Consider the following 15,648-nt stretch of genomic DNA (forward strand, 5'->3'; position numbering starts at 1 on the left):
TTTTTAAGGATAAAGATTTTCTGACTATATTGAAAAAGAAATAGTGTCTGTATATATGAAAAGGAAAACTGCGGGAGAAAATCACCTACACAGTTCCCTTACTGGCTGAAATATTCTTAATTAGATTTGTGGGTTATGTGTTAGAATTGGTGAAGGGCCATACTGTGAAAAAGAAATTTAGGAGAGAAAATTTTGCTCAGAAAGCTTTTACTTTAAAGCTGAATGTAGATGTGTGTTTTTCTACAGAAAAAAAATATACAAGCCAGAAATACCTATCATAATTCTTACATTTAAATCTACCTCTATTTAAGGCAGTTTTAAGAATTACAATCTGAAGTTTGAATTAAATTGCAAATATATTTAAGTTTGGAATATTTTGGAAGAGATATGTCATCACATTTATTCGCCTTTCTTTTAGAATCCTTCAGTGAATTAGTCCCCTTTTATCAAATAATATAACTCTTCTTTTACTTTCAAAACGGCAAATAGAATGTCCTGGCTAAAGGTGCATGGCTGTAAAAAATAACCCATGCACAACAACAGAATTATATATATTCCTCCCTGGCTTCTGCTCTTTTTTTTTTTTCTTTTACTTTCAAAACGGCAAATAGAATGTCCTGGCTAAAGGTGCATGGCTGTAAAAAATAACCCATGCACAACAACAGAATTATATATATTCCTCCGTGGCTTCTGCTCCTAAAATAAAATAGTCTTTTAGATCACTATAGAATCCAGTCTATGGTTCAGACATGAAAGGTATGTATAAGACAATAGTTAGGAAGATAGGCATAGAATGAGATAGAATTGCATTCAAATCTTAGCTCATATATACCAATAACATGACCTTGGGGGAAACCTATACAGCTATTTTTCCTTTTGTAAAATGTGAATAACATTACCTACTGCTTTGGACAATGAATATGGAAGACTGAAGAAGAATTGATGCCTTTGAATTGTGATATTGGTGAAGAATATTGACTATACCACGGACTGCCAAAAGAATGAACAAATCTGTCTTGGAAAAAGCAGAACCAGAATGCTCCTTAGAGGCAAGGATGGCGAGACTGCATCTTGCATACTTTGGACATGTTGTTGGGAGGGATCAGTCCCTGGTGAAGGACATCATGCTTGGTAAAGTAGAGGGTCAGCGAAAAAGAGGAAGACCCTCAATGAGGTGGATTGACACAGTGGCTGCAACAATGAGCTCAAGTATAACAACGATTGTAAGGATGGCACAGGACTGGGCTGTGTTTCTTTCTGTTGTGCGTAGGGTCAATATGAGTCAGAACCGACTGATGGCACCCAACACCACCACCACCTAGGATTGTTGACAGGATTACATATGATAATTCCATTTCTTAACACACTACTGACATTTAGTAAGGATTCAAGAAAATAACTAGTGCAATTAGAATTGTTTTAGGTCTGAAACTGTCTACCTCCAAGGCTCCTACAAAGTTCCTAGCCTTTTTTTTTGAAATAGGAAATGGCCATTCTGTGAAGTCAAAGCAATTCAAAATATTTCTATTTAAAGTGGTTGGTTGAATTTGGTATGAGTGATTAGACATAGACTAGATTTAAGATGGCTATCATTGGACAATGTTGGACTGTTATCAATTTATCCATAGTGTGTAGTTCTGTGGAAACTCTGGTGGCACAGTGGTTAACTGCTACGGCTGCTAATCAAAAGGTCAGCAGTTCAAATCCACCAAGCACTCCTTGGAAACTCTATGGGGCAGTTCTACTCTGTCCTATAGGGTCACTATGAGTCAGAATTGACTGGACGGCAACGGGTAGGGGTATGGTGTAGTTCTTTCTTAAGGTATATCCTTCCTTTAGACTTTTTTTTTATAGGCTGTGTAATTGGTGTTTACTATATTTTGGGAAACATCTTGTACACAGTGGAAAGACATACTGGTCTAAACTGAGATTTACATGGAAGGAAAGAGTTGGGGCACACAGGATTATCTCATGCAAACTTCTTCTTTAAAAAAGAGTGATATAAGTGAAGTTCAGAGAAGTTAAATGATTTGCTAAAATGGCTAGAGCTGTAACTTTAATTTAGGACTCTTGACTTTAGGTGCTGTGATACACTGCTTCTCTTTCCATTTCTTATTTAGTTGAGGAATGAATGAAACATCTATTTAACTATGCACAGTATGAAAATTTCTAATATCGAATGCTATTTTCAAAAGACACATGGGCTGCATACTAGGGGTATTCAAGCACTTTAGATAATGTCCATAATATTAGGACCAATTGTTTGACTATAAATTCATATTAAAGGAAGATTTAATGTTTAGTAACAAAAGAGTCTTCTTTACAGTCTTGATGCTCCTATTTGGGTTATTCCTGAATATTTCCCTCATCTCAGTTTACATTTTATATCATTCTTGGCCACTCGGTACTTTAGAGGATGCTGAATGTCTTGAGGTTGCCATCAAGCATGGTTTCATCAGCACACTTTGAGGTGGCCAGACACCGCAGCTCACTGATAAAATTGCCATAACTTTATTACCCAGGGTCTATCTCCATAGGGGAAACCCTGGTGGTGTAGTGGTTAAGTGCTATGGCTGCTAACCAAAGGGTTGGCAGTTTGAATCCACCAGGTGCTCCTTGGAAACTCTATGGGGCAGTTCTACTCTGTCCTATAGGGTCGCTATGAGTCAGAATTGACTCGACGGCACTGGGTTTGGTTTTGTTTTTTGGTACCTCCATAGGATGAATGGTAAAGTTGAGTTTCCAGTTTAGCGCCTAAAATGAATTAACACAAAATTTCATATTCCTAGAACTGAAAAACAATGGAAAAATTATTTAAGTGTCAACTGCTAAAAATAAGAAGTCTATAGATAGGGTAGACACGCAATTCTGAAATTTTACTAGGCGTTATGCAACCAATTTTGGGTTCAGTTGTATCACTTAATTTCATGTTGACATGATATCAAAAAAATTGGTTGAATATGTAGAAAATATAAACCAGGGTACCTGGCTATTTACACTAAGAGAATAGATGAACAGTGATTAATGCGCTGAATGGTGTTATGAAAAACCAAACTATTGAAGTCACCCAAATTATTTAAGTTGAATTAATATCCTGAAGCTATAATTTTAGTCACATGTTGGAGGCATGAATTATTTTACCCATCTTAATGATCTACAGAGTGATAAGCAACTATGACAAGAGAATGGGGCAATTTTTTAGTGAAGATAGTAGAAAATGAGATCAGTTGTAATTTTGTCCTATGGAGTTTATGTCAATAACTTTTGAGTGCTTATCTATTTTGCGAGGTATGCTGATACTACTTTATATAGTTGTGCTATTCTAGAATATGTTTTTAATGCCATGCAGGTTTCATATGGCACATTGCATTCTGAAATACTGTGCTTTCTCATTTCAGGACCAACAAATCCACATAAAAGATCCAGTAAGTCACATATAAAACTGTTGTAAGCAGTCTCACAGTGGCTTGGGTATTATTCACAATAGTAGATACATAATTTGAGACCCTTCCAGGCCTTTCTTCTTCCAGGAAAAAGCATTGTCATACTTGGTGATTGTCTCAGGCTGGGTTCTCTAGAGAAGGAAAACCAGTACAGCTCATGTGATTGTAGAGGCTGGAATGTCCCAAGTCCATGTATTTGGATAGAGGCTTCTCCTGATTCACATAGCTGCAGAGGCTGGTGAACCTAAGGTCAGCAGGTCAGAAAGCAAGGCTCTTGCTCATAGACTGTGAATATAGACGCATCCCAATATTGGCAGGCAAGACTACAAGGCCTCTCGTGATTCACATACCTTCAGGGGCTGGTGAACCTAAGATTGGCAGATTGAAGAGCAGGACTCCCCTCACGGGTTGTGAAGATCTACGAATCCTAAGATCAGCAGATAAGCTGATAGCTCAAGTTCTAAGAACCCAAGGTCAGGTGAATAAGAGGCAACCATGACATCCAGAGGGAGCAAAAAGCCAGAAAGTCTGCTTATATTCAGATGCGGGCCACACCCCCAAGGAAACTCCCTTTCAACTGTTTAGCTACTCACAGCAGATCCCACCAGGGGAGTGATTGCATATAAACACTGAGAATCATGGCCCAGCCAAGCTGACACACAATCTTAGCCATCACAGTGATCAACACTTCAAATACAAATTCATTTAATATAATCTTCATAATAATCCTGCAAAACCAAACCAAACCAAACCAAACCAAACCAAACCAAACCAAACCAAACCAAACCAAACCAAACCAAACCAAACCAAACCAAACCAAACCAAACCAAACCAAACCAAACCAAACCAAACCAAACCAAACCAAACCAAAAGACACTCGCTGTTGTATCTGACTCCTGGTGACCCCATGTGTGCAGGGTACAACTGTGTTCCATAGAGTTTTTATTTCAGAAGTAGATCACCAGGCCTTTCTTATAAGGTCCCTCTGCATGGTGTTGAACTGCCGACCTTTTCGTTAGTAGCCAAGCACTTAACCATTTGCTCTACTCAAGGAGTCCAAGTAGGCATTGTTCCCATTTTATAGAAAAATGAAATTGAGGCATGAAAAGGTTAAGCAAATTGCACAAGTTCACACTCTTTACAAGTGGCCTGGTCAGGATACAACCCAGGCCAGGCTGATGCCAAAGCCTGTTCTTAGTCATTTCATTAGCCTATGTTACAAGTGTCTAGCCTTAACTCCCTCTCCCTTTTCAAACCGTCCTATTTCATTAGCCTTCTTCAGTTTTACTACTAATTGGCATCGTGGGTAAACTTCCATTCTTCATTTAGTTTTCTTGAATTAGCAGTCTGATTCCTTACCTTTAAATCCACCTCTAACTTTGTTTCCCTCCAGGAGATTCCTGGCACTTGTATAAGTGGCTCCTTCTTCACATGGGTTATTTTGGAGAGAGTGATCATTTTCCTGACAGACTTATACTTGGGGAGTCAGTATGACTAAGCATCAACGTGCATAGATAGTAGAATCAAAATAAACGAGGATCAAATCCTGGTTCCAGAACGTGCAGTGGCAGCATTTCAGGCAGATTTTACAATCTCTCTGAACCTTCCTTTACCAAAGTTACAGAATTTCTGCAAGATTTAGTTAGGGAATATATAACAAAATAGTCAGAAAAGTTAGGTTCCTTTCTACCCAATTGGTTTTAAGCAATTGTTTAATTTTATTCTTACCACTATTAGTAAAATATTATCTCCTTAGTTATTTAACTTCTGATCTCATCTAGCTCTAGATGCATAATACAAGTGGTGGTGCGTTTGGGGGACTTTGTCAGAGTTTCTGAGGATATTGGAAATGTAAGTACCTCTAGAACCATGCCCAGGGTAGCAGAGAAATTTAGCTCATAGAATACTCCAGTGCTTTCACCTTTCTGCATTTCCCACCCCTCTTGCAGTTAGGCAGTGCCACCTGACTTCTGGCCAATGGGCTGGGAGGGGAAGTAGTATGGGTCCCTTCCAGCAAAAGCATTTATTAGCTGTTTTTTTAGTTTGCCCTTCTAGCTGTCTTTCCGTGATGCAGTGACCTGAAAGCTAAATGTTTCTGTTGACATGATTATAAGATATGAGCAGCCTGGATCCCTGCAATATCAGCTAGAAGCCACCAGACTCATAGAAGGCCTTGTACAAGACATCATTAAACCTTTATGAGTTCAGCTGAGATTTTGGGGTATGTTTGTTACTGTGGCATGACTTAACCTAGCACGTCTAATATATGCAGTCTTTGGAGAAATCTCATTTTTTACATGGAAAGGATTTAGGTAACTAGAAAATATGAAGAAGAGATGCCCCAGATTATCTAGCTAATCTAAGCAGGCAACTAATAGGAAAAGTCATGTGACTAGTTGTTAGTTCTCTGGTTGTATTTATAGACGAGTTCCTGACCCCCTACCCCTAACATTTTTAAGCAAATGTTTTGTCACACGGAACATTTTCCTGCGGGATTTAAGACTGATTCAGACCAGTCTACGCTTAATATAAAACTCTTCAATAAGGATGAAAAAAAAAAAAAAAAACCACAGGACAAATCTTATCATACCAGGTCAGGTTAATGTTCTGTTCAATTCAGGATCTACATCTCTTATATTGTCAGAATAACTATTTTAAAGTAAGAATGGAAATACAAGAGTACAACTGTATACTACATGAAGACTGTACAAACACAACTGAATTTACAAAAAATGATTCATGAAAGTCTCACAATTCAATTATTTCACTTACCGCAATGACAAAATCAGAACAATGACCCAGAAATCCAATCAACTGCTCAGCAATTGCCCTATAATTCATTGGATAGCTTGCATTGCTACTATGTCCAGTAGGCTAGTTGCATAGTGGAATGTCTTTGACTCCATATACTTCACTTACTTCTCTGCCAAAATGTTTGTTTGGTAGTGTGGAGGCACAGATGCGAATTTAAGTTTTGATTTCATGTTCTGTATGATCTGATTTAGAGTTTGTGATTGGAAAATGGATGGCATTTAACATGTATGTGGTATGCTTATCTATTAAGTTAATTTGATGAAGTTTTTGTTTTAATTGGAAAGGCCAAAAATGATATTTCAAATTATTCTTTAATTATACATTTCTATGCCTAGAGGTTTAGTTGTTATTTTGTTAGTGATGATATGATAAATGAACTGAGTAACGGCAGAAGTAGAGTACCAGGAAGACTACTGGACTGGAAGTCGGGATTTAGTTCTATTGTTGTTGTTAGCTGCTCTTGGTTTGGCCCCTGACCCATGGTGACCCCGTGTACAATGGAACTTAATGCTGTCTTGTCCTGAGCCATCCCCGTGATTGGTTACAGGTTGGACTGTTGTGATCTACAGGGTATTCATTGACTGGTTTTAGGAATTAATTGCCAGGCCTTTTTTCCTAGTGTCTTAGCCTGAAAGCTCTGCCGAATTCTGTTCTGCATCATAGCAACCTGTGATTTACTCCTGGGCTGCTAACCAAAAGGTCGGCAGTTCAAATCCACCAGCTGTTCCTTGGAAACCATATGGGGCAGTGCTCCTCTGTCCTATAGTGTCACTGTGAGTCGGAATCAACTCGATGGCAATGGGTTTGGTTTTTTGGTTTTATTATGGATGAGTTGGAATTGACTTGACAGCTTTCGGTTTTTGGTTTTATTATGAATATGTTTGTTATCTGAGTGACACTGGATGGACCACATAACTGTTCTGTGCTTTATTTTCCTTATCTGTAGAGTGAAGATACTAATATCCTCCATACTTAAACTCATAGAGTTATTGTAAGGATCACACTAGTCAAAGCTTATGCAAATAACTTAATGATATTTTCTTAATCATATACAAATGCTATGTTTATTTAAAATCATAGAAGGATATATAAACAAATAACCATTTATTTGGGCAAGCCAATATTCTAGGCTCTGTTTTCCAACTTTGAACCTAAATCTGTTCCCCAGCTTCCTCTTGGAGACATTTCCTAACCTTTCACCCACCCCTAAATCTTGGCCAAATGCTTATGTAAGCTCCAGAGAAGTTTCTACTTAACTGCATTATAGCATTTACCATGTTCCATCCACATGCTGTGTCTCTGTTTGTCTCCTGCACTAGACAGTGAGCTTCTTGAGAACAGTGGCAATATAGTTTTTATTTTTGTATCTCGTCTTCTACTTGGCTCAACATAGATGTTCCTAAATGTTTATGAAACTGATCATAAAGCTTGGAGACACTATGATGGCTACTATATTTTTAAACAAATAATCCCATTTGAAAATTTTATTCCACATGGCTGGTTGACAATTTACAATAAATATGACTGCAATTTCTAATTGGAAACCTTTTAATTTCTTAATTAGCTTCATACAATTTATGTTATATCTGGTAGAAAGCAGTAAGAGGGTAATTATTTTTTTCTGCTTCTAATATCACTAGGAACATTTTTTTGCTAAACACAAAAATTCTTTGCAACTTCTTCCTTTGAAAGTTGTACCGAGCAGTTTATGGAATGGCAACCTGCCAAATGGTGATCCATTTTCTTAAAAACATCGTTTGAGACCATGCCAACCAGGCGCACTGAGCTTATCTACTGCATCATAGTACAGTCACATAATTCGTGCAGAATTATGTTTGACATTAAATTATAAACCCTTAGCGTAATAATAAAAAAAATAAATAACTCTAAAAGCAAATTAAAAATATGTTTTCACTGGAGCAGGTTATTAGCCCACTGGAAACTTGATCTGTAGTAGTCAATCCATGGGCATGCTTCCATTTCTGGAGGGGTTTGAAGTTTTCTCTGTGCAGAGAAAAATCCCTAATTCATGAAAGGAAAATTAGCTAATAAAATAATTTTTTCCTCCTGAACCACTCTGTTGATGAAAACATGTCCACTGCAATCATAGAAATGAGTGACTTTTCAAATAACATCGTTTGTGTTGCCATAAACAGAAGGATGGTAAGACCACTGCTGTTCTTTGCCAAAGGAAAGAGTAGCCAGCTGTGCTGGTTTTTTTTTTTTTTTCCCTACTGCAATGTTCATAAAAATAATCTCTTCTTTTGGACTGGAGTGGTCCAGTCGGGAGCCTATCAAAGAGAATCTGGGTTCCCTCGAAGTTGGTGCTTTCTGAAGCCTCTCTTATTAGTAAAAAACAAAAACCAAACCTGTTGCCATGGAGTCGATTCTGACCCTTAGCAACCCTATAGGACAGAATAGAACTGACCCATAGGGTTTCCAAAGCACAGCTGGTGGATTTGAACTGCCAGCCTTTTGGTTAGCAGCCATATTACTTAACCACTGTACCACCAGGGCTCCTCTTTAAAATGATGAAGCTGTACTTCAACTTGATTATACCTAGTATTTCAAACTCTGTAACTATCTTTATGTCTCAAGGGATTTTCTCAGGTGTTGACAGACCTACAAATTACAGATTGAGATTTTGCTGGTGTCTAAATGGCCGTTCCTAGCTTCTGAGATAGAAATCAAGGAATGTATGTTCTGACTAAAGCACATTAATTCACTGGAGTGTTGGCTGCCCTCAAGCTGAGATTAAATTTTTACATAGGTACCTCCCGTGACAGTACCATAACAACAAAATTTACTCATGAGGTTTAATTTTAATTGGTTTTCATGTAAGTAAATATTTATCCTTGCTTATTTACAATTAAGAATTTGTATTGTTGCTCTTAAAATATGTTTTAGCACCTGTACAAAGGTTTATGAAAGATAACTTGCATTCTTTTACAAAAACACCAAATAGGGATATGTTTCCTTTAACGAATGAGAAGTAAAGCCCACAGATCAGACAGACTGCATCTGTGGGGAAGATACAAAGGTACATTTTACTGAAGACAACGGTTCAAAACGATTGCCAGGTAACCTACAAAATTGTAATATGTTCCACTGCCAAATTCATTTTAGCATTGGGAATTAATTTTCCAACATGTTTTTGGAAGTAAGATGTGAATTAATTATTGCAGGCACTACGATATCGTTCGAAGTCTGAAGGTAGACAGCGATTCAGCTGAACGTGGAACCAGCAGTATAATTGGACTTAGTTCTTTTATCTTTCAAGGGCTCTTTTACATGACAACACAATATACACACAGCTCCAAGGGATACCTTTGGCACTTCTACAATTCTAATTTCTTTCCACACTGTCTTTCATTGTTGGTTCTTGGAACCCAAGCAGTATAAAGGAGGATGGAGGAATGCTTGGTGTTTGCCTGTCTTCCTCAAGCAAGCCCCTAGGTCCCTTGTTAGTTCAGGCAACATTTTCAAAGTTCTTTGGAAAGAGCAATTGCCTTTCCTAGCTAGGAATGTAAACCTTTGCTATGAATTTTAAGGGGATTCATGCCTCAGGGGTGTTCTGACGATGAACTCTCTGGAGCCTCTGGGATTGATCACGCACAGTCTCTTCAAGGGGCTACACGGTTAGGCTTGTGATGCGTGACAGCATTAGAACAGGAGCAGAAGACAGAACAGGATGGTTTAAAACTTCCACAACAGACAAGTTTGGAAAACTCTCAAGTAATACATGTTTGTCTCTGATAGCAGAGATCCAAAAGGCTATTTCAGAAGTGAAAATAAGTCCCTGGCCTATAAAAAGCGATGAAATGGCAGTAACTTGTAAGGGAGCCTAATCTATCTCCACTGCACTTACTTTCCTTTGACTATTTCCCTCAGTTTTCTCTCTTACTTTGTGTTTGTCTTTTTATTTCATTTTTCAGGCAAGAAATAGATCAGGAAACATATCATATTAAAGTTTATCTGATAATATTTAAGAGGTTCACATTCTGTTAGAAGTCCCCCCCCCTTTTTTTCCTTTCTGTACTGCTGTTGTTGTTATGTGCCGTCAAGTTGGTTCTGACTCATAGCAACTCCATGTACAACAGAAGGAAACACTACCTGGACCTGCGCCATCCTTATACTTGTTATGTTTGAGCCTATTGTTGCAGCCACTGTGTCAGTCCATCTCGTGGAGGATTTTCCTCTTTTCACAGACCCTCTCTATTTTACCAAGCATGATGTTCTTCTCCAGGGACTGATCTTTTCTGATAACACATCCAAAGTATGGGAGACAAGTCTCACCATCCTTACTTTCAAGGAGAATTTCGCCTGTACTTCTTCTAAGACAGATTTGTTTGTTCTTCTCTTACTAATGGGTGTAAAAGGAACTTCAGCTGGTAGGGCAGAGAGCATTAAAAAAAATGTAGTAGCTTAAATACTGCAGATGGTTTTTCTGGGGCAACAGGCTTTCTCAGCTGCGAGTCTACTCGGTCAAAGACTCATTGGTTATGAGTTAGCTACACTTATATTTGGCTTTTGAGTTCCAGATTGAATATCTCTCCTCCGGCTGAATTTTATTACCATGTAATAAAATAAAATCCAAGGTACTTAAACTCTTTTTAATGAGGACTACCAAAATATTTTTAAGCAGTAATTTTGTGGCTCTCCCTTTCTCTTCTCCATATTTTAATGAGTTTTGGAGAAAAAAAAAAAAGTGAACATTTAGGCTATGTCTACATAACATTAATATAATGATGGAGGCATAAAAATTTTGGATAAACAGTCATTTTGTTTGTCTGAAAAATGAAATAACCAGGCATTTCTTTCTTTAAAAAAAAAAGCCTCCCCCCCCCCCCCCGGGCTGAACTGATCAGGTTAACTAGGTACTTGTATCAGAATTGGCACAGTGGTTAAGAGCTACAGCTGCTAACCAAAAGGACAGCAGTTCGAATCCACCAGCCACTTCTTGGAAACACTATGGGGCAATTCGACTCTGTATTATAGGGTCAGTATGAGTCACAATTGACTCGATGACAATGGCCTTTGTTTTGGTTTTGCCTCAGAATTAAGGCAGTTACAACTGGTTTAAAAAATAAAACAAGATGATTTAAATACCGATTCTCTTCATTATCCTTTTATTTTCTTCTGCTTTGACCAAGTTACTTTAAACTTGAATTTGGATCTCAGCATTTTCTTAAAAAAGCAACAAGTAAGCAGGCAAGCAAGCAAACCAACCAACCCCAAATTACCAATTCTAATATTTTTCTTTTTTTAAACTGAACAATTGACATTTTTTAGTAAAAGAATTTATGTCTAGAACATGAGGTCTGGATCCTTTCTTTGCTGATAAACTAAACTGTTTAGTATATGTATGGAGAAAAGTATATATTCATTTAAAGAAGACCATAAGCAATGAAGTATTTTTTATCTCATTGACTGTCTACTGGTTTTTTCTCTTTATAAGCTCCCTCTTCACTATAAACATAAAATATGCAACTAGGGCAATATCATGGCTAAATTACGTAGAATTTCTTTAAGTTATTGAAGTGAGATAAAATTAAAAAAAAAAAGACTCACTCTTGACTTTTTCAGTGGAAAACAGTATGGACTCTTCCTCAGACATTTTACATGCAGTTATTCGAAGTTGCACTAATTTTGTATCAGATAAAGATATTACACATATCTTCACCAACCAACACACACAGCAGAGCACACTGGCTATGTCTCTTGCAAGCATATGGTATTCATCATTAGCAGTAGCGGCAGCAGCCACCTCTTTTAGTTGACTGGTGGAAAATAGAGCTCCAACTCAAATCTCTGTCTGCTCGCCATAGCTTTTTCCAGTTAAATTGGTACCACAATCTGTATGGTTTCATCACTCCATTGGCAGTTTAATATAAACATCTGTTTCCAGTCTTTTATATCCTATCTGAGATTTATTCAGTCCCTCTGAGTTATCTGTCCTTTTCTCCTTCCCCATTTATTTCCCTTGACTTCTAAATGATGTTGTATTTTCCCATATTTCCTTGATCTTTTTTTCAGATGTGTGCATCATTAAATGTATTTAATTATATATATTTTTTTCTTCTGGAGTCTGAACTGTTTGTTTATAAGTCTGTCATATCTCCTATGAATTATTAAGCTTTTTATCCTCATGGTTCAGTCTTTTTGGAAATAAAGTAACATGACTCCAGGTTTCAAAAGTGGAGGTGATTATTTCATTGTGATTGGCATCAAGATCAAACTGTGAATAGTTTCACTCAAGTTAAAGGATTTTGGCTACTCTCCACCAATTTTTTTTTTTTTTTTTTATTTACCACTGTAAAATGTTAGGATTTGAAGGTCCTCTGCTTAGGATTCATATTATTCTGTTTTCTGTGCTATTAAAGCTATAATGTTGGAAAGCAAGGGCATTTCCTGCGAGGTAATAATCTATGAGAGAAGCAGAGATCCTGAATCAAAGACAGAAGAGTCTTTTAATTCAACTATTGGTTAAATGTCAGGAAATGTCCGGCCCAGAGGTCATTATTATTAAGTCAAATAGAAAGCTTTTATTTTCCTATCTCCTTTTTATTTTGGGAGCTGTTCATAAAGATTGATGCTCTGTAAGTCACTAACTACACGGAAATGGTAGAATTCTGTCAACAATTGTCAAGCAGAACTTTGTTCTTATTGTCCCATTAAGCTTAATATGAGGTGTTAAATTTAATGAAATGTAGTGAGTGAAATGTTATTTTCCTATTGGTTACTGTAACAGTCATTAACAAGTAGGACACGACTAGTACTGAAAATAGAATACGGTATCCATGACAACATAGAGTTCAGCTTTTCCATTTTCAGCAAATGGGACAGCAATTACTTAATATTTTCTTGATTTATTAATTTCTTTATAAGTAGGAGTAACAAGAAGACTCTTGAACTGGGCAGTTAATAATGCAATTTAGCTATAGTTTTTAGCTACATCATTCATATGACCATTTACTCATCCCTATAAACATTTGTTGAGATTTCACTATAAGGTAGACAGTTAGAATACAGAAATCAGTTAGATATAATTACTTGTGTTTACTTACTAATCTGTAGTGAAAAATTTCACTTTTTTTTTTTTTTCACCACATCAAAGACTCTGCTTCTAGGTATGGCTAGCATCTGTCTCTCTCCCAAGTCCACAGCACCTTCCTACAGAATCAGTCTCTTTTCAAATTTATAATCCCTGACATGGGCGGGTGACCCAGTAAGCACGGTAAGCACGGGCTTACTTGTACTTACTGACTAACCTGTAGTGAACAATCTACAGATTAGTCAGTAAGCACAAGTAAGCCCATGCTTACCTTGTTTGCTGGGTCATCTGCCTCTGCTGCCCAAGAGGTGTTTATGGTCTAAAAGTGGACCCCTGTACCAGCAGCGTCGGCATCACCGGGGAACTTGTGAGAAACGCAGATTTTTTTTAGGTCACATCCCAGACCTACTAAATCGGAAACCCTGGGGTGGAGCCCAGTGATCTTTGTTTGAACAAGCCCTCTAGATGATTCTGGTGCTTTTTAAAGTTTGAGAACCACCAGATGAATGGAAAAATTAAAATCTTTTCAACTAGTAATAAAATCTTGCCTTATATCCAAAATGATTGCAAAATAAGAGGATACTTTCATTTAAGAAAGTTAGAATTACACAGATTTTCAAAGCTTCCATAAATACTTCTTCTTTAGGTTTGTAGCCAAGGAGTATAGAGCATGGACTAATTTCACATGATTTATTAAAAATGCCTAATGAAAATCTTACAAATCCCATGGCTCTTGCTACATCTCTTCAGTGAGCCCATTTGTTTCATGAATAGACCAGGACCATCCTTTAAAATAGATTTGTGTATTATAAGGAAGGAAAGGTCACCATCCTACTTATGCCATAATCTTGAGTCTACTATGGTGGTAGGTAAATAAATGTTTAATAAGAGCTTGGCTGCTAACCAAAAGGTTGGCTGTTCGAATCTACCAGCTGCTTTTTGGAAACCTTTTTTTTATGGGGTAGTTCTACTCTGTCATATACAGTCGCTATAACTCCGAATCAACTAGACAGCAATGATTTTTTTTTAATTAGTGGAATTAAACCTTGAAAAGAATCACTGAAACTTTCCATGTGTTTCTTCTTTTACGATATGAAGGTGGAGATGGTGGTTTGGGAGGGATAGTGCTCTCTTAGATCTCTTCCAATTTAAATACTTTGTGATTCTATCTTTGGGAGTCTGCATGTATTCATATAATCTCTCTCTCTCTGGGTGATCCAAATGATGAAATACTCGACTACCAGCTGAAAGTTTGGTGGTTTGAACCCACCTAGTGGTACCTTGGGAGACAGACCTGGCAATTTGCTTCTGAAAAGGTATAGCCTTGAAAACCTTATGGAGCAGTTCTGTTCTGCACTTATGGGGTCACCATGAGTCAGAACTGAACTAACAAAAACAACAACAAGATATATATGGGTCTTTCCAATTTTACTCCATGCATTTATTTATTCTCCTTATTCCTTATTAAATCTTGGTTATTAGCACAATTATATCTCATTTTTTTTTTTAGTACAATCATGGCCTTGAATCTTCGCCCACTCAGAACTGCACGTGTGTTCTTCCAAGTCATCACTCTATACCCGGAACTGCCTTTTCTTGAACACACCACAGGATACCTCACCCTTTTACTCTTAGGAGTCCATCTGTTCTGTGAAGCATTCCAGTGACAATAACCACCTACCACCTTGTGCTGTTATACAGTTATCTTTTCACCCTCATCCTGTTGATCTTGAGTGTATTATTTAAGACGAGTACTTTTGTTCTTTCTTTGCTTTTAAATTATAACTGGTGACATGCTTTATAAACTCATAAAAATTATACTTCACAAAGGGACGTCCAACATATTAGGTAAAGCCATTTATAACAATATGACACCTACATGAAGAGAGAGTTGCATTGCAGGTAGAGTAGTAGGTTATCTCAATGGTTTATTGCAATGTCAAGTATTCATATTTTCAGGTACGAGCCTTGTGGGACCAGTTAGCTTTAGTATATGCTATAGTTGAAAACTTTAGCTTTGCAATATTCGGCTATTTCAAGACTAAGGTGATGTTACCGGGAGTATGAAGGTAGCAGAGTGGTATAGTATAAAGGACAGTATTCAGTCTATCAGACCTGGGTTCAAATTCCATCACCAGTATTCGCTTGTGATCCTAAACAAATTAAATGACCTTTCTGAAACTATTTTTTTAAATGCAAAATTATGAGAATAATTCTCATGTTTTAGAATTTCTATGAAGGTTGAGTGATGTAATGGATATTTGGAAGAACTAATTGCAGGGTCTGACACAAACCAATTCAACATATGTTTATATCTACAATCCAAAGCTCTACCGA

General features: G+C 37.2%; 1 long non-coding RNA gene across 1 annotated transcript in view; it reads left to right on the forward strand.

Annotated features, from left to right (window-relative positions):
• The window catches only part of LOC126077672 (uncharacterized), a 36,075-nt gene extending 21,002 nt beyond the window's left edge, over nucleotides 1-15,073 (forward strand). The window contains exon 3 of the long non-coding RNA XR_007517824.1: nucleotides 14,822-15,073. This is a non-coding gene — a long non-coding RNA (uncharacterized LOC126077672). The remainder of the gene's footprint in view (nucleotides 1-14,821) is intronic.
• Nucleotides 15,074-15,648: the final 575 nt, after the last annotated feature.

This window comes from Elephas maximus, chromosome 6 (assembly GCF_024166365.1).
Source record: "Elephas maximus indicus isolate mEleMax1 chromosome 6, mEleMax1 primary haplotype, whole genome shotgun sequence".
In the NCBI taxonomy this organism is placed as follows: domain Eukaryota; kingdom Metazoa; phylum Chordata; class Mammalia; order Proboscidea; family Elephantidae; genus Elephas; species Elephas maximus.